The sequence below is a fragment of the Falco punctatus genome, assembly GCF_963210335.1.
Source record: "Falco punctatus genome assembly, chromosome: 3".
NCBI classification, from domain to species: Eukaryota; Metazoa; Chordata; class Aves; order Falconiformes; family Falconidae; genus Falco; species Falco punctatus.
The window spans coordinates 98,572,342-98,597,529 of record NC_137582.1 but is presented as its reverse complement, the minus strand read 5'-3'; the positions used below and the strand labels follow the sequence as shown (position 1 = coordinate 98,597,529).

The window sequence follows — 25,188 nt, the reverse complement described above, 5'->3', positions numbered from 1 at the left end:
TAAAGCAGGAAATTAAAAACATTTCTTGCCTCCTACTAATTAAGAAAAGATTTTTGATAAAACAGAAACACAACCAAGAACATCTTAAAATACCAAATGTTTTAAATGATAGTTTTCTTTAAAATATTTTAAATAATGAATCTCCTCTGTTCTGCTTTCACTTAAGCCAGTGAATAGGAGGCCTCTGAATGTTCTACAACCTAAGCCTCTTTTCCAAAAAGAAAACTACTAGAAAAATGCATTAGTAAGTGACCTTATTTACTAGACATTAGGGGATAACACGTATTTCACTGTCTTCATTTCCAGTGTGCTGAATGCATACAATTTGCAAAGAACTAGGAAAAAAAAACCTATAAGAAATGTAGTATCTATTAGGGAGCTAAGAAGCATTAGTTTTTATTTATGCTATTACTTTTCCATGGAAAGCTCCATGTTTGAAGGACTGGTAAAGCATACTGCTGTTTGTTAGCCTACTAGACCACAGTTTATAAAGTTACAAGTATTGCACTAATAATCAGTGCAAAAGGCAGCATAGCATCTACTGTGAATCTGACTTTTTCACATCTTTGCAAGCAGAACACATAATTTGCAGCGAGTTAAGATATACCTTTTTCCTTGGGCTTGGCTCCTTGACAGAAGGAGCTCTCTGTGAAATTGAGTAAAATCCAGTTCTAGTGTCTTCTCCAGAGTCAAATGATTACAGTACTGCTTGAGGACTTCAGAGCTCTTATTTGTCCTTCTCTGATTCTGGAGGGCTCTCCGAGAAAGTGCACCCTAAGAAAGTGCTGAAGGGCATTTCCCATTAATTGTGGTGGATATATTTTGCAACCGTGAGTACACCTACACTTTAAATGGCAGTGCAGTGTGGATATAACTGAGCCAGACCTGGTATGGGAAGCAACCTAGCTGTACATGTAGCTCTGGATGGGCTATGTTAATCTGCTTCACAGGAGATTCAGCCTAACTTACGTACCATTTTCCACTCCATCTTCCTGTGCTAACACGCTCAGGTTTGTCTACAACCTGTGCTAATTTATCTTACTTATCTGTAAGCCATCACTGTACGGTGTTAAGCTACAGAAGACTGCATTTTGAAATGTGGTGGGAGATATCCTAGAAGACAGTAAAAGTTTGACCTTTCATTCTCAGAGTTTCCAGACTTTGATATGCCTCCGTTTGAACCGGGTATCTCAGAGGATCAGTAGCCATGGAAAATGGAGACTTTCATCTCAACTTACTCAAAACTATACGCAAATCTTGCTATTCACATCATGTCTGGCTCTGTTCCTCCACACAGATGCCTTCTAAAGTTCTGTCATGCCCATTAATGTCTTGAGTGTTTGAAGCAACAAAGCTTCCATTAGAAGGCTTGAGAAACTTTGTCATGATGTTTCCCCTGAGAGACTCCCGTTTCTGAATGGCCTTCACAGAACACTGCTATATGGACAGATCATGAGACAAAGGTGGATTGAGGGAGAAGCAGTTGCCCCAACAGTGAATTTTATGTTAAGCATATTCACCAGACCAAATGACTGCTGCAAAAAGCCAATCACACATCACACAGCCAAGGCCACAGTTTTATATACCAGATCAAGTCCAATGACCAAACTGTAAGCGTGGAATTCAAACAGAACTTTCCAGATCGCAGATTCATGGAACATGCTAACAGTTACGGCTTTAAAGAAACAAACAAAAAATTCTAAATACACACCTAAGATCGACTGACGATGACAAAGCTGCTTTCTTGTACCAAATGCAGTGCATGTATTCAGATAAACGACAGCTATCTGCGTAGTCGCACACTGAATGAGAGTATCTGGGAAAGGACAGCCAGAACATGCCTAACCCTTGGTGAAATTCTTTTGGCTGAATGATTCAGACTGAAATTTCTGATTCACTTCAGCTAGTAGTGGCAATTTTGCCTTCTTAATAAGACATTCCTTTTCTACAGCAAAAGGTGATAGAATATCACACTATCTATGCCCAGACCTCTAGCTTTCAATGATCCCATTCAACTGCATAAAATACAAAGCTCTGTACAACATTTTCAGTGTTGCAATTTATGGTACAGCATAGCAATCAAAGTATTCTTCACTTTTAGGTCAGAGTGGTTAAAAGCCTTTTGAGTAGCAAAATGATAACAGGGCATATAGATAATTCATTAGACAAAGGTACTGTTAAACTAGATCCTCTTGTGTAAATCAAGAGTGATTCAACCAAACAATATGCAACACTTGCAAATACAATGTGAACAAATCACATCGGCTTTTGTCTTAAAAAAGCCCTTTGTTTGGGAAAAAAAGTATTCTTCCTGTTGCTTTCCTTATGGTAGCCAGTAGTTCTAAAGATGTGTTAAGAAAAACTTAACTTGAGGGATTAGTTCACAATCTTACTGAGTTCAGCTTGAAAAATGACAGCAGGAATTAAATCCTGGATGCAAACATTTTCTTAGGATGTACATGCAAACCTTTTTCAGGCAAAATTCCTATATATTGGGGTAATATGGAAAAAGCTGGTAGAATTAAGCACTAGAAGAAAACTGTATGCTTTTTTTTTGGTTTCTGTTTCATAGAACAAAAACCTTTTTGATATTCCTAAAATTTGTTACTGCCTCATTTATTCAGTTCCTAAATCTGTCACCCCTGCTAAGGCAAAAGGCAGACTGAATTGACTAAGAGACTAACACAACCAAACATTAATCTCTCCTTGGCTCTGTTACTGGGAAAAAAATTATTTTTTTAATTGCCACATTATTAAATCTTGGAAAAAACTGTGCTTCACAATATATAACTCCAACCAGGGAACATCATCAGTAAAGAGCTATGATGGCATCCAGTAATTCATAAAAACTGCAGGATACTGTTCCCGACCCAAAAAGATAAACTTCTTTTAATACTGTGGATTGTGCAGAAGGGAGCAGACAAGATCTCAAGGACACCGTTTATGAATACACAATTTGTGGCAGCCCCACTGGCAGGATATCAAGTCTGAAGGACTTACTGATCGAACGTTATGTGAATGAAGTATCTGATACACTCACACAGACGTGGCATCACGTCCAAAAGAGATACTACAGCCTCAGATGTGTCTCATACTCTGTGACCATACCAGTGGGAACCCTCTGGCTTATAACACTCATGGTTCTGAAAGAACTTTAGATCCCACTCACCATTAATAAGAATCCATGTGGTAAGATAACTTAGTTACTCAGAAAAGGAAACTAAAGCACTATGCATTGTAATTATTTTTAAAGACATTGCAGCAGCGACACTTCAGTAACGACATCACTAAGCACTAGATCTAAGTGGAACAAAAAAGGGTCTTCAAAGTAAATGCCCACTACCTTTTCTATACTCTGCAGTAAATCTTACCCTTGCTTATAGCTGTGCAAAGCCACTGAGCTCAATTCCATTCAGTTACTGATGCTGCATGAGTGTAACTGAGCACGTAACACAATTTACAAGATTGCTATGTCAGAGTCTTGGGATCCTTACAGAAGAGAGTTGAATCAGAGAAAAATAGGGCAGCAGTATGATGAATCAAACAGGTTTATGTATAGAGTGGAGAGAAGGAGGAAAGTACAAGTGAAGAAAATTTAGGAAAACCAGTTTGGAAATTCACATGCCAAGGAACACGGCATAAAGCAGGCACAGGGCGAGAAGGTTTGAATGTAATAAAACCAAGTTTGAGTTAATACATAAGGCAAAATTGTGGTGAGTTACAGAGAGGCAGAATTATATGGTTGACCAAAGATGGACAAAAAAAAGATACAAGGGGTTTAGGTAAGGGGAAGGGAAGCAACAGAAGTGTCAAGTCAGCCAGGAAAGAGTAGGTCACAGATTAAATGTTACAGGTTACAGGAGTCAGAGTAAGAAAGTATTAAGGCATAAGCAGAGGTGGAAGGTTAAGAAAATTTTGTGTATTATACAAGAATAGACTATAAGAAAAATTGGTACTAATCTGAATATGCAAAGAAAGAGAGAGATGAGGTATAGCTTCTGTTGCCCACTACGCTAATAGGAATGAACATGATAAATAGCAACATAATGACAAAGCAGGAGAGGGTAGGAACAAAATATGGAATTCATTTTGATACTGCAAATACCAGTAAAATAGCTACAGTGAAATGTTAAGAGAACCAGCTAAAGCAAAATTCAGGAGAAAACTGTTTTATTTTGTTGTATAACCAAATTCTCTCACTATCAAGAGCAATCACAGTAGCTATAAAACAAAACAAAACAAAAAAAACCACAACAGGAGAGACTGGGGAGGGAGGAGAGCGATGCAGGGAAGAGATGCATTCACAACATTTACTCTCTTGAGTTATCAGACCACCAACATGACAAATGGCTTGGTTCTTTTAACAGGAAATTCTGTTAAGGGTAAAGGCTGGACAAGGAGCAGGTGAATGGGTTCATAGCAGATCATTTAGTGTTTTAAAACTTTCTCAGACAACAAGCAAACCAATAAGCACAACTCTTGATCTGCACTAAAGCTGACAGATGTGCATGATTCTGAGAAACATGCCTTTATTCTATATGTACAGCAGCATTACAGTAGAGATGAATGAGAGACATTATTTGTGGCTCCAGCCTCACACAATCAGCCCCAGACAGGGAAGAACATGACAGGATGAAGTCTGCAAATTGAGGAGTTCAGTCTGGGCACTGTATTTTTAAGTGGATATATACTCCTCATTGTTTGTGATTGATCCTGTCTCAGTCAACAACTGAGATGACATTTCAATCCCAGCTCCCTGAAGTTCAGAGGTCTACAGACTTCTGATCAAAAAGATCCACTGAATGGATTTTTTTCAAGGGCAAGACTATTTAACACATGGTCAAAATAACCCCTCTTCGGAAAATAAAACTAACTTGTACGCTCTGAAAATGCTTCAGGGTTTGTTTTTTTTTTTTTCTTTCTGGGTGACTCAAATTTTTAAAAAAGAAAACAAAAAACTCTATTCCTTACCTGTGAGGACATTGGTAGTTGGAACAACTGAAGACAAAAATGTAAGATCTAAGAAAGGACCATAAAACTACAGAAATCTTACCTCCCATGCAGTGGAGATCATGAAACATACACCACTAATGCCTGCATTCAAGTGACAGAATCACTGAATAATTTAGATTGGAAGGAATCTCTGGAGGTCACCTGGTTGAAACCTCACCTCCTGAAAAGTCTAAAGACCGATATTGCAACACTGTGTACCAACAGTTTACCAGAGGTCAACAGGAGTTCTTACAGAATGGGAAGGTGTTGATCTCGCTGCAACTCATGTACTCCCAAGCACCAAGGTGTTTCTAACCAAACAGCCTGTCCAGCCTTCACAATGGAGACACGTTCCTTGTAATGACATGGTGGACAAGGGATGCCAGCTATCCAGTCCTCATCCTACCTTCTGGCTGCTTTTTAGGCTGGCAATTATGTACTACGGCTGGATGTGCCTTTCTGTTGTCTTTAGGCACTAACAGCAAACAACCTCTTCTTATTGTCCTGCCTCTGTGAGTCATCAGGATTTACTCACTGATCTGTCTCCTGAAGTGGGTGTCCTGAGAAGCTGCATGTAGATAAGTCCTTTTATCCTGATGTCCTAATCTGGGTGCCATCAACAGCCATTCTTATAGTCCTTCTCCCATCGTTACTATGGTGCTTCCACACCCATACAACATCATTCACACCCATTAAGGTTCCCACTGCAATTCTCAACAAAAGTAGTCAGGTCTGAAGTTACAGTTGCTCAGGGTCTTGTCCCTTTCAGTTTTGAATGTCTCCAGTGATGATGGGAGGTCAACAACCCCCTCTGGGCACCTGTTCCAAAACCTGAGTCACAGTAAAGAATTCATTCATATCCCCCTTGGCTCTTTCACCGATTCAGAGGGCAGATCCAAGGCAAACTCTCATACCCTGCACACTGCTAACCCACACACAAAGCCAACATAAGATGATAAGGAAGGTCTTCAGAGCCACACAAGGGACAGCAAATTGAGTAGATTATATGAGACCTTTGACAGGCATTGACACCTAGCTCCTGTGGTCAGTACAGAGCACAGCGCTGCTCTGGAGAAACAATGCTAGCTTAACATACACCCTCAGCTTCCATAACCCCTAACTAAAAACATACCCTCTTGGAAATGCTGGTTACTACCGTAAGTTTTATGAAACTCTCCCCGAGTCTGTTTGGCAGATGACGTTTTATGCCTCACCTATAAGGTGTTGCCAGCTGGGTCATAGCTTGGGGTCTAGTCATGCCTGAGGGTGGCAATTTCCTCCCTACCTCTACCATGAGGCTGGCCATTAAGGGAGTGTCCTCAGTTTTAGCAAAGGCACTGAACACAATTTCCCGTGTGACTGTCTTCATCCATGGGCTTCTATTCATTACACATCCACAATGCTGTCAGTAAAACACTGAACACTGAAAGGAACATACAAACAAGACTGATTGATTACTTTTACTTGAATCATGCACCAACTGCACGATCAAATAAATTTTATATCTATATATTTTTACAAGAACGGTCATATTTTCAGACTATTTTCTTTGTAATTATTACTTTTTTATTATTCTGATTTTCAAAAGCAGGTCCAATGTATAGTGCGTTTTCCAAGAACGAATACAGAGGAGGGAGTGTGTTGCCTCACACACTATGCTTCAATATACATTACTGTATACTGGGGAAAATACAGAGATATGTGATACTTCAGGATAAAAGCTGAAATTGCAATTTTCACATTGAAAATGAGCACTACTATCTCCTCGTCCAAGTAACCACATCAGGTAGAATACTGTTGCCAGTGACTGTTGTTCAACTGGAATAAAACAGTTAATGCAGAAGAAAAGTAGCTTGATATATTTCTTTGAATATTATATTGATAAATTAGTGTTTTCATCTACAAGTAGCATATGTGTACAATAATAATTAGCTAGATAGTTTTATCTGATGTTTGAAAAAAATATTCAGTCATAACTGTGCCCTACAATCAGTTCTCTAAAAGGATATCGAGGGAGGGAGAAAGAGTAACACACACATACACACAGACATTCCCTGCCTGTAAGCCCACTTCAGCCAGAGGACACAAGATCTCTGTATTTAAATGCTTATTCAAGACTGAAGAAAAGAAAGATTTAACAGAATGATCAGGGAGTTACTTAAATAAAAGAGAATCTCCCTTTAAACAATTTTAAGCTGGGACACAATGCCATTATCACAATGCCTTGTATTAATTATTATGTTAGCTCTTTCCGGCCTGTCACAATGATGAACAATAATGATTGCACAATGCGAGATATTCACCATTTAGCTAATTCACTCAGTCTAGGCAGAGGATCAAAGATGGCTCTGTGCTCTTCTGTTCCGTAACAACAGCCCTTTTCTGTTCCAAATGTAACTAAGAGAAACTCTAAAACTGGTGTGACCTGTGCCTATCTTGCCTGTCATATCCCAGAGCCTAAAAGCCAGCTGCGGGAATGCAACGGCCACAGCTCTCAACCTCAGCCTTTCCAGGGCAGCTGGCACTGCGGAGAGGCAGCGCAGAGATGTCCCACTTCAGTCCCCATCCTCTCAGACTCCACCAGGCTAAGGACCATCTCCGGTGCAGCAGTGCCATTTCTTTGCTTATGCGAAAGAAAAATTGGGAGGGAAAAAAAATGTTTCATGGATATCTGGAGCTGTGCACAGGAAGTGAGCTTTGTCCGTGTCCTCACTGGAACCAGCGGGTTTAAGGGAACAGACCCCCAGTCTTCACCCATTTCCTATCAACCAATTCCCTGTGGTTTCCTCATTGTAACTTTGCTCATCAGTGAATGTATGATGCCTGCTGTTTGCTGCCTGGCACACTGCATTTCTTTTTGCAGATGGGTGAATAACCCATTCACATGTCTGACTAGAGACCTTCTTTTGATGGAGATACGCAACTGGATTTGTGTGGGGCAGCTGCTCAGCATTTGTGTGCCAGTCTGAGTGGCCCAGTATGTCACAGTGGACAAATGACGTCATTTCTGGAGCAGGCTTCACAGGAATTGTGCCACTGCTTAGTGCCATGAATGCTGATGAAATTGCTTTCCTAAGATTTGTTTCTCCTCTCAGAACAATATGATCTTGCAATATATGGGTTCAGTTTGATTTTTTTTCTACAAGTCTTTCAGACTTTGCCTATTATCTGAGTACTCCACACTCCTTCAGTGTATTCTCTAGAAAATTTGATCTGAACATTGCAGTGTCTACTGGTAGTGCAGAGTTTGGTATTTTAATAGGCATACTTCCAGGACAGAAATTCATTCTCATCCACATGCCAGTCCAGAAATCCCACTCCTAATTCATATTTCTTCCCCAAAGACCTATATTTTCCATCTTTCCTACCGTAAAGAAACCAAAACAAACACCCCCCCCCCCAAACCCAGCAAACCATTCCAATCCATTCTGACTCAAAACTGATGCCAACTAATATTAATCTCCTTCTCCAGAATTTTCTGACACACCCTACCTGCTGCACTTGTCAGTTTAGATCCTAAATTCTGCACAGCAAAGGCTGTATTGCATCTTGTCCATCAAAGATATTGTTAACATTTTAACAGCAAATAATGAATCTAACCCATCAGCTATGTACATTACTATAACACAGACACACTTGAATTTAAGTTGTATGCATATACAAATATCAAAGCAAATGTTGATTCAAATTGCCCCTTGTCAATACTCCAAATGTCCCAAGACAAATGCAATTCTTCAAACATGATCAAAAGAGCTCTGGGCCAGAAGTAATGGGGTAATATTAAACTTCACTTTTCAACACAGACAGTCATGTGCTCATCACTGTATTTTTTTTGTTGTTGTTTCCTAGGAGTTATTTTTGTCATAACATTCTGTCATGCTTTTTTTTGCTCTTTATCAGTGCCTTGGTTAACATTGCTAGTGTGTGAGCAGCAAAATAAAACATACAGGGTAACTCTTTGAAACACCTTTTAAAAAATATCTGTGTTCCAGTGAGGCTGGCTTTTCTGTACTCACACAGACAAGATCATAAATGAAAAAAAAAAGGTGTGACAAAACTAAGCATAAGGACACAACACTGCTATTGAAAGAGGTGGAGAGTGAAGCAGTAAAAAGGAGGAGGCATCAAATATGCAGCAGGATTGTTTGTTACAAGTTAATATTTTACAGTCAGTGGATAGATACTTCTTTTTTGGACACCTGCATAGAATTATGTCCACAACTGCTCTTTACTGATCATACTGTGTGAAATTGCTTCTTTTCCTTGAGCAACAGGCAAACAAAAGGTGACAGGGATGAACTTGTTTGTGCAGTAATTTACAGCACTGTATGGAGGCAGTTTCCGCACATGTATCTGTGATGTTAATTTACACTCTTGGTCTCTCTGGCAAATATAAATATACATGCATATATTAGCATAATTTAAAATATTATAGCTCTCTTGAGAGGGTAGCATATATAAATGTATGTGTGCACACATACAGAAAACTACAGAAAAGCTGTTACCCTCTCAAGAGACCTACAGTTTCAAATACATGTACACACACTATATGAGCTATCTATATACATGACAAACAGCAAGCCAAGCACCATATTAATGTTATTAAACTGAAAACAAATTACAAGACTGGCACAACTGATGTTTCTTTTTATGAATAATTTTACATTACTGAAACAGAAAAATAGGCAGACAACTTAATTTTTAACACGGAACAAAGCTCGGAAGGCTGTTCAACTTATTCGTAGCCACATCTGAATAACAAAACTGCATTAGAAAGAAGAAACTCAGAAAGTTTCTTTCTATGTGTTATTGTGACATGCCTCCCTCCTTCCTGTCCCAAAGCCAATGACATTTCTTACTTTTATAATAAGAGTATGTCAACATGTGTTACTGAAGCCTTACATTTACACTGACGAACACACTGAAAATTATCCTCAGTCCCTAAAATCCACACTTCTGCATGAAGCAAATGTTTGGGCCATGTTACAATAAATTCAAGAAAAGAAGCTTCATAATGCAGATGTTGCCAGATCCATAAGCATAGCACATTACTGTGGGACAAGCTAACTGGGGAGATAAAGGCAGGGAGATGCCACTGCACACAAGGTTTCTCCATTCCAGAGTTATAAAATGCTTTAAATTGCCTGTCAGACAGCATAGACAGGTAAATTACAGAATGATCAAATTTAGAAGGGACCTCTGGAGATCATCTAGTCCAACCCCCTGCTCAAGCAGGTTCACCTGGAGTAAGGTGCACCAAGTTGCATCCAGGTGGGTTTTGAACGTCTCCAGAGCAGGAGACTCCACAGCCTCTCTGGGCAGCCTGTTCAGTGCTCTGGCACCCTCAAAGTAAAGTAATTCTTCCTCACATTCAGATAAAACTTCTTCTGTTTCAGTTTGTGCCTGTTGCCCCTTGTCCTGTCACTGGCACCACTGAAAAGAGCCCGGCCCCACGCTCATGGCACTCACCCTTACAATACTTGTAGACCTTGACAAGATCCCCTCTCAGTCTTCTCCAGGCTACAAAGGCCCAGCTCGCTCAGCCTTTCCTCCTAAGGAGGATGCTCCAGGTCCCTCATCATCTTCACAGCCCTCTGCTAGACCCTCCCCAGTAGTTCCCTGTCTCACACTGGGGAGCTCAGAACTGGACAGTCATGAAAGGGAGTTTCATTTATTCTTAAAAGAGAGATGACACAAGATTTACTGGAAATTTAGTTTGTTTGGAATTCTTGCGGGTTCCATCGATATGTAGTATTATTACTTTGTTTTTACATCACCTGCACACCATTAAATTTCAGTTTTGCCTTGCTCCTTCTAAGTCTTGTAAGAGCTGTTTCTCTATTTTCCCATCCAAGAAAGCATCTTTCTTTACATTCCTACTTGAACACATGTACAAGTATCTACATGCTTAAGTTCCACTGAAATTAGATGCATGCTTAAGTGTGACTCTATTGTCTTGAGAAGAAACTTCATATCCTAGGATATGATTTGCCAAAATACAACATGTAAAATAAAGATATAATGCCTGAGAAAACATTCTGGTGAGCTTCCAGGGACTTACCTGCCAGCTGCCAAGCTGGCTTACAGCTTTGGGCTTGATCTATTCATCTGTCCATCCATCCGTCACCAAAGCATCTGAATGTCTGATGACAAAACCAGATGATTCATTGTTGGTATGTTCTCTGTTCTCTCTTTGTCCTGTGGGAGACATGGTATTTTACGATTAAGGTGTTAACATTTCAGGCTGAGAGAAACTTACAGTATAAAGAGTGCAGTTTTTAGATAGATACTTGTTTTCAATTTTAAAAAGACAGAGAGGGCCAGCAATGAAATTCATCATTGTCAGATGATCTTTAAATAAGCAGGTACCCATGCCTGTCTTCAAGCATAAAATACTACCGACTGGCCAATGAAGAATAACATAAGCTATACAGTCATAAGGTGCTCTTCCTTTTGGTCTTTTTAGATAGATCTCACAAGATCATATTTCATTTCCATTTACTTAACCATTATTCAAGGTGCCAGCCTTGAACTTAATAGCATAAATATCAAGGACTTATCTCAGAGACCTATAGGGAGGGTAAGACAACTTCAGGTCTGCCATGGAGATAGAAGAAATGAGAAATACATTAGAATATTGAAAAATGCAGACAGCGCTTTCACCTAACAACTTTGCTCAAGTGATATGAATAAAATGAGGAATTAACTAAAGAAAACAGCACTTCTCTTTAACATTGAAGTAACTTCTAGTTGCATTGTTATTGTATGAGATTGCTGTAGAGAAAGGTGCTATTCACATAAGCTGGGTAGCTAACTCACACTGTGAATGAAGCACGTAGATCAAAAATTCACAGACATTTCTCCACTAATGCCTGCCAGAAGGGATCACCAAATAGGCATCTTTTAAAGGCTGGGCTGAGGACTAGGCTAATAAGTGTTTTCACCAGTGGACTTGAAGGAAATATAAAATAACTTCCGATAAATTGTATGGATTGCACAAAAAATTGACAGAAAAGTAAATAATTAAGAAGACAGCATTATTTGGCAAAGCAGGCTCATTCAAACAAAATGCACCTGAATACATCCAGATACTGACTCTGGAATTATCAAACCAGTCCTTGAGAATGGGGAACTATCCAATGGAAAACAAAAAATCTGAAAGAATATAGAATCATAGAATAGTTTGAGTTGGAAGGGACCTTTAAAGGTCATCTAGTCCACCTGCCCTGCAATGAGCAAGGACATACAGAAGTCACAGAAGACAAATCACTGAGTATGAGATCTTAGCAACATGGAATGGGTGAGGAAGGAAACACAGCTGGCTTTTACCTTTAAATGCCATTACCATTTATGCTTTGGTGAGAGTCAAACTAAGATATTTTTCACAGTTCTAATGTTCACATTCTATAAATTCTGTAAAGGATAATAAACAAGTGGACAGTTTTGCACAGAAACAGAGAGATCAGTCACAAATAAACAAATTATTTAGGAGCTGAGTAAAACTCCTTCAAGTGAAGGCTTTAAAGAGCTCAGTCTGTTTAGTTTACCAGAGAATGAGAGGCAACTTGATTACAGGAATAAAGCATCAGGTACGAAAGTTCTCTTTGATTTAGTGGACACAGTAAAATGTCTGTAATATACCGAAAGCAAAGCCAAGTACTAAGGCATTACAAAAAATCAGCTTTCCATTGGATATATGTATTACAATACAGTTTTAGTCATTCAATCACACATCATTTTCTTCCACAGGAAGCTTCAATGGGTGTGCAGGATAGTCGGCAGTTATTTAGTGAATGCTGTGTGTTATTCTCATTGTTTTAATTTGTGGCCCCACAACTCACTCATTGTACCATTTAAACCCAGCACCAAACACAGCACCATTTCTTTGATTTTCATTTGGCTGTCACTTTAACAGCATACGAGTATAATTCAGTGAACTGAAAAAGATGCAAGAAGATAAAAGCCCTCATTACACACACGTTACACAACACTCCACCTGGACAAAGGGCAATTCAAACACTACCCAAAATTTCTGCTTAAGGTGTTTATAAAATTCTAGTTAAATAAACTAAATATTTTCAATAGTGGTAGAAGCACTAGTAAGCCTTTTCAAGCTTTTTTGAGAGTTACCTGTAGGAATTGTTTAAAGAGTGAAGGGCCAGTATGAGCTTGAGGTTTGAGTAGGTTTGTTTCCACCACAGAAAACTGCTGTGGAAATACTCCAGGTCCCCCATCGTGCATTAGGAGGCAAATGGCTTCTGCAGGTTCCTGGTAAACACCTGCAGGGCAGCTCCTCGGGGGTCAAACCATACTTTCACATAAAGCTATTCCACAGTAGAAGCTTCAAGGTCAGATGCTTTTTCAGGCAGACTCTGATCAGGTCACTGCTTGTGAGTCACCAAGGGGGGAATATTTCCTTTCTGTTCACAGGAGCACATCTCCTGCCTGAGATTTACAGACTGGCTATCCATCTATCATCTGAAACAGGAATTTTCTTTCTTTGCCATGAACTGCCTGCCGAGATGAGCTCCCCTGCCTGGAACACCACCTGCCCTGAAACTATAATGGAAAGGTTTGGGTTTCCTGAATAAGACCTTTTGCCACAGATATTGCCGCTGAAGTCTAGAAGGCTTACAAAAGGGGGCCTAAAAGAAGCCTTCAGCCTCTAACTGGGCCACCCACTGGGAGGAACTGGAGTACACAGTCTAGTATCTACACATTTTCCTGGCTGGGGCTCCACCAGCCTGTCCTAATCCCAGTCCCATCTCAACCTGACTCCTCATACCAGTCCCAGGTAACTCTCTCACCATGCCCCTTGATTCCAGGGCTACTTCTCCATCACAGGCTGCACATCAGACCCCACCTCGTTCCCCTACTGCAGCCCCATATGCTTCAGGTTTTTTCAGGATTTGCTACAGCTGTTCTCAAATCCAGATTGTCACACCCTTTTCCTCCTACCAGGCTGCCATTTCTTCTAATAACTTGGGCAATTCCTAATTGAAGCAGGAAGCTGAGAGATAAGACAGTCCTCCCGCTCCTCTCCCCCCACCCCCAATTTCTGAACACTGTGGCACCGGCAGTAGTAATCTTTATAGATGTTACTTTCAAAATGTAATACATCTCTATAAAACACTTGTGAACCTGAGCCTTTCAGAGAACCACAGCTTTGTTACACTTTGGCTAAATTTCCTGGAAATGACAAGAGACATCAGGTAAACCCTTAATGACTACCAAATCTCTGTTCAACACCTTGGAGATGTTCAACACTTGGAGCATCTTAGGTTTTCACAGTACCTAAACTAAACTTAAATTGCCACTGTGTAATTTAAACTTTTACTGAATATTTGTGTAGATCTTGCCTGGAGAGTTAATAAAAGACTTCTGTCTGGAGAGTTAATAAAGACTTCCATCCATTTGGAAATTTACTAAAGTTAAGCCCTCACAGGAACATCCCCTCATTTCAAAAATTTATCTGAAAGCCACCATCAGATCCAAAAAACTGCATTCATCTGTCGATAATGAAAAAGACAAAATGGGAAAAGGAAAGGTATGCTTTAACTATGGCATTTATTATGCCTAAAATTGCTATGCTGCATCATCTCTGCAGGAAAACCAAGCTGAATGAAACCACAAAGGACTGGGTTTAAAAATTGCAGCATTACAGTAGGTTAAATGCCACATATCTTGTACTCCTTTATGTGTCTCTGCAAATGAATTTGAAACGTAAGGTACATTTCCAGGAAGCCTGAGTTCTTTGGAGTTTACCACAGCACTCTCACACTTGCAAAAGCTTTCTTTATAGTAGAAAGTCACAATTATCACTATGTTACACTACTCTAAGGTACACATCTGCCAATACTATATTACTGTCAGAACAGTAGTTTATATTGAATAGGGAGCGCTTCAGCACACAGCACGTTGCAAAGGCCACAAGAGAATTTCCTGAGCTTTGCTCTCCAAGGATCCCTAGAACTCCTTAGCAACCTTGCTGGAAGAACTGAAATCACAGCCTCTAGACAGCAGGTGTTAAGTGTCCCTGTATACTTGAAATAGCTGCTGGCTACAGAAAGCACACATACATCTCCAGAAAAAAAAAACACACATTTAACAGAGTCATCAAACCTAGGATATAGACAAACATGTTAAACTCAGACTGATAAAGCAAGTTAAATACTTGCAGGCACACTCCTGCAGTGGCCTTGTATCGCTGTACAGAGTGCACAGCCTTAAAGGATGCTCTCATGACAATTTAAGAACAGGCTTCCCATAAACCCAGTCTGGATTGAGGAGCATCAGAAAAGTGTGAAATGACAGTCTGAGAGACTGTGATCTATGTGCTGGAACTGTTTAGACTAGACCATTAGAAGCCCTTATACATGTCAAGTTATATTACGGGACATATTATCTACAGTGAGCTATTGCGTTCTTTCCTGCTACTGCCTCAACTACTGTGGTGTTTCTTCCTCTGATAAACTTCATCAAGTACAGTTTGCAATTGCTCCACAAGGAACAATTTCAGGACTGAAATGTCACATGGCAACATAACCATAAATATCTGGCCTATCCCTTTAGCTTTTAGGGCAAGATTGTATTGAGTTCTGATGTTTCTCATTCTCTGCCATGCAGAGGGAATATATTCTAAGGGAATAGAAATCCCCAGGTCTTTATTATACACAGCTGACCTTTTATTTCCTGCTAGGTGCATTCAATTTCAGATAGCCCAGCATATGGTCTTGAAATTATATTTTCCACCATGCTAAACTAATCTGAGGTCTCCATTTTTTCACATTTAATAAACTCAAGAGTGTGCTTTTCAGTGTTGCATGAAAAAGAGAGGTCATTCAGAAGGTTAACTTTTTCAATGAAACAACTATTGTGACACTTCCAAAAAGCAAAGGACAAACATTTACAAACACTATGCAAACCACTGAAATCAACCTAAATAAGACATTCCACTATTTTTTTTGTTTCTAACAAACCAGATCTGAATTCCACTCTATTGCTATATTACTCATTGAAATTTTATATTGCGGAATTATTAACCTCGATTAACCCTCATCTAAAACTTAATTTCAGTTGTACATCTCTTGCAAGAGAAGCCTGTCTCCATTTTATATGTTGCTTGTATTCATGATTGCTGAAAAGAGCTGTATCTTCTCTTTCCACCCCATAAACATTTTCACATTGTTTAGTTAAACGATAGTGGTAGCTCCGCTTTTCATTTAACAGTCACTATTTTTATATAGCTTTCAGACTTCTTACAGTCAATACTTAGCCTTTCGGTTCTGATATCCTGCTATTACTGTATGTACTGTATGTCCTGTATACCCTATATACTGTATGTGTTTTAAATCTCAAATAATCTGATACTCATATTACATATTACTTAAAATTTCAATTCTTGTCCACCCACTCAATAACTATGATAGCCACACTCCCCTCATCTCACATACTATTTCCCCCCTCCCTTTTTTCCCCCCCTCTTGTTCATATCCAAGAAGATTCGCATCTAGAGGATCCTGCTGGCTGCAAACATGTCACAGTACAATTTTGCCTTGGCCCATCGACCAGTTTATTTCCTAAATCACTCAGCAACGAACCGTAATGGCTGCTCCTCAGGACCTCATCATGCAGTGTCAGCCGTTCTGTTATCATGGGGAAGTTGCTCTGAATTTTAAAGTTCTGCTGAAACGCACGGTTATTCACACAGCCACTGCAATTCAGATGTTATTCACACAGCCACTATAAGCATCTCTCGGGTAGTTCCCCTGCTAACGACCTTCCCATCGACCCTCCGACATGTCTCAAGAGTAAGGGTGGCTAATTCTTGGCTGGCTAATTCTTGGCTGAGCCCGGTTGCCCGAGGTGAGCAGGCGTTGACCATCTCTACCATCTTACCTCGGCTCCGGCTTCTCATGGGCCAGGCTGACTGGCAGCTACAGGCTCATGTCACGTAAAACCTTTCGGTACACTTGCTCCTAAAAACAAGCAGTAATTTCTTCATCACTCTTCAACCCTGACCTCTTGCATTTATTTATTTATTTGTTTCAACTAAGAAGCGCGCTTGAAAGCTATCATGCTATTCAACATTACTTTATAAAGCTGAAGAAATTAAACTTTGGAACCCCAACATCTCCACGGGGCGGGGGGCATGGAAATCTTTATAACAACACAATGAAATTCTTAGGACCGAGGGTGACCACAGGGGCCGGTGGGGAGCGCCGGGGGAAGGCCGAGCCCACCGGTTGCCGCCCAGGCGCGGAGCCCGCCCGCTCGCTCCCCACCGCCGCCGCCCGGACAGCGGGCAAAGCGGCCGGGCCCAGCGCGGCCAGCAGCGGGGCTCCGCCGGCGGAGCCACCCCCGTGCCCCCGGCGCTGCCGGGGCGAAGTCGGCAAGGGCCCGGCTGGGGCGTACCTGCTCCCCGCTTTCCATCAGTTACCACAGAGGCGGGCGGAGGGACGGAAGCGCCCCCCGAGCCCCCGCCGCCGCCGCCCGGGAGCCTATCCCGCAGCCGTCACCCGGCGGCAGGTCCCCCAGCCCCACCGCCTGCCACCTGAGGGTGGCCGCACGCCGACCGCCCAGCCGCGGCCGCCGGGAGCCCCTCGCTCCCTACCTGTCTGGGGAGCTGCAGGCGGGCGGCGTGTCTTCGGGAAAGGGAGCCTCGTCCCCTCAGCCCCGGCGCGGCGGCGGGCAGCCGGCTTTGTTACTACTCGGAAGAGCCGCGGATCAGCGCCGTCGCTATAGAAACTGGCTGCGCCTCGAAGCGACACCGGCGAGTGGCGGGAGGGAGGCGGGAGCCGGGAGCCGGGAGGAGGTGCGGGGTGAGCAAGGAGCCGTTCATTCAGAAGCGTCCCGGCCTCTTCCTCCGCCGCCGCCTGCAGCCAGCCCCCGGCACCGCCCAGCCTGGCGGGTGGGAAGGCGCCTGCCCGCCCTCACCTAACCCGCTCCCCCGGGCCCGGACGGGGCCCTTCCCCTCAGGGCAGCGCCGCGCTGCCGCCTCCTCAAGAGATTTCCCCCCGCAAACACACACAGGGGTACATACGCTCACACTCGCCCCCTGCCTCGCCCGCTCCGAGAGCCGACCCCGGGGCAGCGGGGACCCTGTGTGCCCACAGTGTGACCCAGCGAGTGCCCACACCACGAAATGGCGGGGGTTGACCTGGACTCTTGCTCCTGCCCTCACTTGCCTTTGCAGCCTGTTTGGTCCTGGAGCGCTGGGACCAAACCCACAAGCCCGGAACCAAACTTTTTTAGCAACAGCACTTCATCTTGTAAAAGTGATTTTGCTCCACACCCTCTGGTGAGGAACTCCTTTTGTGTGGAAGCCCTCTGGCTGGCCAGCAGCCTGGGGTTGCTGAAGCAAAAGCCAAGGGCCTTGCCTACCGCTGTGCCTTTCGGCTGATGGGGCCTGGTGCTGTGCAAGCAGCAAACGGGAAGGGAAACACGGGTGCTGGGAAGGGAGAGGAGGGAAAGGCTGGAAATGCGTCAGGGTGAAGCGGCCAGTTGGGTGGGAGATGCCATTGTGTCCTGACGCTTGTGAGGTTCAGGGTCTCCTTCGCGTTATCCTGAGTCTGGGGGATGGTGTGTTTTCCGACAGCAAGAACCTACGGCGTGTCACGTCTTCACGTCCTCCCTGCTTGGCACAACCAACAAAAGCTGAGGCAGCTCCTCCTTTCTTCTTTTCCTTTGTGTCCACCGAAGGCTCAGTGGTACTCGTTTGTTGAACCTATTCTCTTCTAATTTCTCTCCCTGAAACATTCTCTCTTGCCATAGTAGTAAAGTTCACAAAGCATCCTTCAAAGTGCAAGCTGGGCCTCTCCTTTTCTCTTTCCCTGGTTTATATTGATTAAATGGGCCTTCCGAGTTTGCCAAACAGAGGAAACCCAGCATCCAAAGTGCAACTCAGAGGCTGCATTATCCATCTCAGCTACTGCCACTGCTAAGCTACAGGGGATGACTATTAAGTATCGGCACTGCAAGTCACTCTGAGCAGACGGACCCATGCCAAGAGCTGCTGGCACACTGCAGAAAATGCTCTTCAGGAAGAGTTTGCCAAAGACAAGAAAGACCCCCCACAGGAGCTCTTCACAAAACAACGCGGCTCACAGCAGAGCTGCTGGCAGACCGTAACACAGCCAAATGACAATGATGGCACAAACAAGGGAGGCAGAATGTTGGGTATGAAAGTAGGGGGTCACCATGTATCTATCTATCTAATTTGCATGCTAAATACTAATTCTAGAGTTTAAAAATTAAGATAAATCCAGTCAGAGCATAGCAGAGCTGCATTAATTTTTTTGTTTTACCTTATAGTAAATTCGCTTGCTCTGAGGTGGAAAAGAGTCATGTTAGAGAAGTGAAAAATCTGCTACATGCTGGATCTTAATAGCATAGAAGAAATTCTGCTCATTTTTGCTTTATATAAAAGAATGTTTTCATCCTATTAATCAAACCATATTTGTAATAAATATAGTTCTTTGAAAAACCTGAAAGCTGGAAAGCAATTCATATTCTAAAACCCCTTGGAAGAGTAACGATGCTTTTTAACTGAAGATGTGTTTAGAAAAGAGAGAGTTTAGTGACACAAATGTTGCTACAAGAAATGGTCATTGTTCTGACAGCAAGGAACACAATGCTGTTGCTATGATGCCTATTCATTTTGCAAGAAAAAGAATTTCATAGCACTTTCTCCCAGGTGGAAGCACCTGGGAGGGCTAGAAAAATTGTAGGAAAGACTTACTTAATAGCTGGTCTTCACTGATACAAAGCACCTGACTATTGTTATTATTTTGTGTGTTCCTGGGGCTTTTAATTTTCAACGCAGTTTTACACACAGACTTCTAAATGTGTGTGCCTTTCTAGGCTGAAGGTAAAGAACAGCATTTCCAGAAGGTGCAATTGGGACAATTAGGTGACATCTTCAAAGAGTCGCAGGCAGGCACAATCCTGTGTCTTAGTGTTGTGCAGATATCTGTGCCTTCTAGATTACTTTTCCAATCAAGGTTATGATAATACTTTACTGACAGAGATGAGCCATTTTAGTAGATGGATGTCACCTGTATCTTTAGGACAGAGCCTTGGCCGGTTCACCATTCTAGTTCTTGTAAAGTGTTTTACTGTTTTGTTTTGTTTTTTTTTTTTAAAAAACAACCTCTACTTTGAAATGCTTGAGATGTATTTAACTACCTTAATGTCATTTGGATCCTAACTTTTGTAATAGCATTTACAAAGTAGGGCAGACTTGGAAAGTTGATGCTCGAGCTGTTTGTAGTCACAGTTCTATAAGTTATAGTGAGGGGACAGAAACAAAAAAAGATATTAACCTATTACATTGCAGTAACAAATTGGTATTAAATCAGCATCGAATTTTGTGACATTTTAGCACTAAGCTATCCTGCCTTTGTGTTTTGACACTTTGTCCCTATTTCTCCTAGTTTGGGTTAAAGGACACCGCTTTTAAAATCTGCAACTGCAATGTCTTCTGGCAACAGTTTTTAGGGAACATAAACTTCCTTGGGGGAGAGTGACCAAAAAAAAAAACCAAAAGAAAGAACATTTTAAAAAAACTTGTACTGATATGACCATTGCCAGCTTCTGACTCAGCAGTGACATGTGCATCTTTGTTATCGTAGATGATTTTTTCCAGTAACTTGGTGTACTGAAGGAGTTCATTGTGGAACACTGAACAAGTGTTAACACTCACACAGAGCAGGAGAACAGCTTTTGATGGTGTCCCCTCTCTTTTGCTGTTTGTCCTTGCTCTAAACGTCATTCATCCCACCAAACACTTACTCTATTGAACTATTTGTTCCCTGTAAGCAGAGGAAAGTATCCTTAGCACAGCACTGAAACATTAAATAATGCTTCAATGGAAGGAATGAAACACATTCTTAGCACATCATATTAAAACAAAAGAGAGGGTTAAGCTATGGTAAAATGGAAGTAAGAATATTCAATACTAGTATTAATTATCATGACTACTACTATTATTAGGATTGTGGGAATCCAATGCACCTGGCACTATTTTCCCAGAGAACAAAAATTTAGGCATTTTCTGCCCGGAGGAGTTTACCTGAGATTTAAATGTTTTTCCTGAGGGCCTGGAATGCCATTAGTTACACACCTCGGTAGTGACGAGCGCAGTGGGGCCTAATTTAATTGCGGCCTTTTAGATACCTGTAATATAAATTTTAAATAACATACTAATTTTAATAATAATTCTGTCAAGAGAAAGTGCAATACCATTTTTCTGCGTCTATAGGTTAGCAGTCCTTTTGGAAATTAGAGACCCTGGAACCTGGAAAATGAGTTGAAATGGTAATTGAATGAAGCAATAAAACATGAATATGCTAAGATAGGGGATGAGCTCCTAGGTTCTGGCTTTGTAAGAAGAAAATATGCTTTCCCCAGGGCTGTCTTTCAATTGCGTTTCCTCAGACTTCTCCTGCTCCCCACCTCTTGGGCAGAAATGTGTGGTTTAAATCTTTGCTTGAGATTTCTGCATGTCCTGTAGAGACAAAGCCAGAGCGGTACTGGAGGGACTGGAGTGCCTACTGGACACAGGCGCTGCCCAGCTCAGCCAGTGGCTGCTCTCAGGTGCCGCTGGCTGGGTAGAGCCACCGCAGCAGCAGCAGTGGCTGGAAGTAGTTTTTAGGGGCAAGGGACATAAAAAGGTTGTTGAGGGGAGGAGAGCTTGAGAGGGAGCACAGTAGTTCCTAGTTCCATGGTATCTGGGGTACACATTTGGATTCCCAGTCTTTCTATTTCTATACTTCTTTATTTACCACGTTGGGGAGATACTGGCATAAGGAAAACCAATTATGTATAAATATATTCAGACTTGCAGCAGATCATTTAACAAAATAATTATCAGACGTTTATAAAGGCTCTCCTATCCAAACTTGTGGTAGGAGAGAAAGTACCGTTGAGCATTCAACACTGTCAGAAAGCAAATATTATTACTATCTGGTTGACTTTCAACATGACCAGGCTGGTGCCTGCCCTTCACCATGAAGTGCCATGCTGAGGTACCGCAGCTACTCAAAACAAGGCAGCGAAGGAGCCTGCTGAGAAACAGGTGGTACGTGAGCTGAAGTGCGCTGCTCCACCATTGTAAACGTACTTGACTGTGTCTGTGCTCACCGTGCGGGGCAGAGTAGATCTATCCCGAGTGTACACACTTGCAGCCCTGCTGTGGTAGCATGGCATCTCAAGGAAACACATGAGTAAAAAAAGGGCACATAAAAATATTATTGGTCTGGAAAGAGGTAAAATGATGTGACGACATACAGAACGCATACCGTTATTTGATTTTGCTTACTGTAGAAGAGCCTCAGAGATAGTGAAGAGAAGCCTAACCTAAGTAGTTGAATAAACACCACAGTGGCCAAAGGGATTAATGCTAGGAAAGCATAACTCTGGATGGCGTATTTAGTGTTACTCACATAACCTACTGGGATCTTAATTGAGTGCAACTGCTCAGAAAAAAAGATCCTGGCATTACTGTGGAAAGCTCAGTGGACAGCAGTGTTCAACAAAATGCTAGTGGGAAAGAAAAAGTCGGGCTGGAAATACTGTAATTCCCACAGATCTGTTATTTGCTACATCTTGAATATTTTGGTCAGCTCTGGGAACTCGACTGCAAAATAGATACAGCAACTACAGGGAGCAACTGTAGGCAGGCATTGCAAGTGATTAGAGGCTGAGAGAGAAAATTTTCTATTTGGAGAAACTGAGAAGATTAGACCTGTTTAGGGATGGCATGAAGAAAGGACATGATAGGGCTTGATAAAAAAATAACGAATGGCACAAAGAAGATAAATCCTGCATTTCTAGTCATGCTTTTTTCATAATTTAAGAAAAGGAGTTCATCCAGTGGAATTAAAAAGATACAAATTTGAAAGTGATGAAAGGAAATATTAGCTATTAAAGTGAAAGCATTCACTGTTACTTGAGATAAAATTTAAAGAAAGGATTAGATTGTATAAAACTTGTAGAGGGATAGAAACCTTCATATTTCAAAGCATAAGCCCGTCATTAAGCCGGAGGGACAGGGAAAGGAGCGTTAACAGAAACTGCTCTTTGGGCAAATTACTGAATTTCTTGAAAGGTCTTCAGAAGCTTCTGCTGGTGGTGATTAGGGGGAGAAGGTATGGCGACAGACGATATTGGTTCTCATCTGATATGCAGATTCACTTTCTTATTCAGGAGGGACTAAGCCTCCCCCGCCCCCCAGTCACCCATTTGTGCCTGAGTGAACATCCTTCCCAGCTGCACAGCACTGGGTGTTCCTCATTCTCACCGAGGACTACATTGCCAGGAAACTACAAACCCTTCTTTTTAAACTCATTTGCACATCTGGCCTTTAGGGACTCAGGTATCTGAAAACACACCCATGTGACAGGTAGTGTCCTGTATTTGTATGGACGTGCTCTAATTAGTCCTCCCAAGCACCACCCGATTCCAGTCTGAAAACCTCTCAACTACTGGAGCTAGTAACCCTCTGTGTGTTTCGTACTTAAACCAGCTCAAGGGTAGATTAAATACGTGACCGTTAGTGTTTCTTCAAATGGATGCAAACTTACTAGGTGAAAAACAACAGAGGCTTGGTACTTTGCAGACAGAACATTTTCATTATTTTAATATGTTACAACCCCCAGTCAGTGAGTCACTTTTGAAATTTTCACCTCAAGCCTTGCAGTCATTAGTCATCCAAAACTCCAAGATTGTACTGGAGACATTAGGAGGTGGGTTTTTTTCCATAATCAGTTAGATTCACCATTTTAGATAGGCATTCTTTGTATATAGTGGGAGCTCAGTACAACTACATGCTAAAGGTACCTGGCAAAAAAGTAGGGACTTAATAAGTCTTGGGAAAGGTAATAATGTGACAAGATCACACATATCCCAAGATGTTCAGCCAGCTGAAAACTACTTATACCTCACATAGCCATTGCTTATATATAAACTAGAATTATGCTCAAATTTGATGGTGAATTATGATGCCAGTACTATAGAGCACTACTACGCTTAGTACCTTCTTACTCTCTTACAAGCTACATCACCCAAACAAGCTCTCAGGCTGAAGCTATATGCCCAGTACACAGGAATCACAGTTTTTCCATGCTATTTGTGCGTTAAACCAGCCTGCGATTGTTCAAGTAGATTGACCAACCTATACTACACTTCAACAGATTCAAAATGTGCCCTTCTTTTCTTGCCTGTGAGCTGTCTCACAGCTGGAATCTGTGCAGCTATTTGGTACCAGCAATGGCCGTTCTCTTTGCATTTTCCATCCACATTAGGAAACATGATGCCACAACTAAAGCAACTGCAGAAAAGTGTAACAATTGCATTTCAGTAGTCATTTGCCATCAACACCATCTATATGATGTCTTGTTCTGTTGTTTTGGGATTTTTTTAAGCAAGGATGTATTTCCATTAAAATGTTCGTGAACCATTACACCTCCCAGCCTTGCACCAAACAACAGTAAGGAATAAAATACCAGTCTAATGGGAGCTCAGCTTTCCCTGGGATGTGATTCTGTGTCTATCAGTGGCATGAAATCGGTAGAATTTACATTATGTGCTTGCGTCTTAGTTTTTTTGAGGTATACTAGTTCCCAGAGGAAATACATATTCTACATGATATAAAGGGGTTGATAGGGTAATGTTGATTACACTGTGAAAGAATATCAGCAGCTCTAATGCTTACAGCCTGACTAATCACAGTTTGCTGCTTCTTAAGGTTTAAAAAAATGAAACCAAATAACTAAACACTGCAGCTTTTAGGTTTAAAAGACTAAACCTGAGAAGCCAAAGAAAGACACTGTAGCTTTTCCTGTCAACTTCCTCTTTACTTTGAATTTATTTTTTCTTGTTTCTTGGTTAAATGCACATAAAAGAGTTAATGGTGCATATAGTAAGAAGGCCACCGAAGGCAGAAAAATGTTGAATAAATGTTCCTGCATCACTAAGATCTGTAAGCCCCAATAGCAATTTCAATATCTGAATCAATGATTCATCATTAATTATTACTGTCCTAAAACCAGATTTCTATATAATAAATTTAACTCTTATGTTAAATGTTGCTTGCCTTGTGGAAAAAAAAAATCCTTAAGTTGTCTCATGGTAGAAGTGAATTGGAGAACCAAAGTAATAAGTGAACACAGAAAAATTTTTTGAAGAGGCAGTAAC

General features: G+C 41.5%; 1 protein-coding gene across 2 annotated transcripts in view; it reads right to left on the bottom strand.

Moving 5' to 3' along the window:
• Positions 1–24,208, bottom strand: part of RNF182 (ring finger protein 182) — a 279,878-nt gene extending 255,670 nt beyond the window's left edge. The window contains exons 1-2 of one of the 2 annotated variants that reach the window (XM_080379790.1): positions 16,891–24,208; positions 11,054–11,190 (exon numbers count right to left, since the gene is read on the bottom strand). The gene's annotated coding sequence lies outside the window, so the exon portion shown is untranslated. The remainder of the gene's footprint in view (positions 1–11,053; positions 11,191–16,890) is intronic. The other variant, XM_080379789.1, reaches the window with a different exon arrangement.
• Positions 24,209–25,188: the final 980 nt, after the last annotated feature.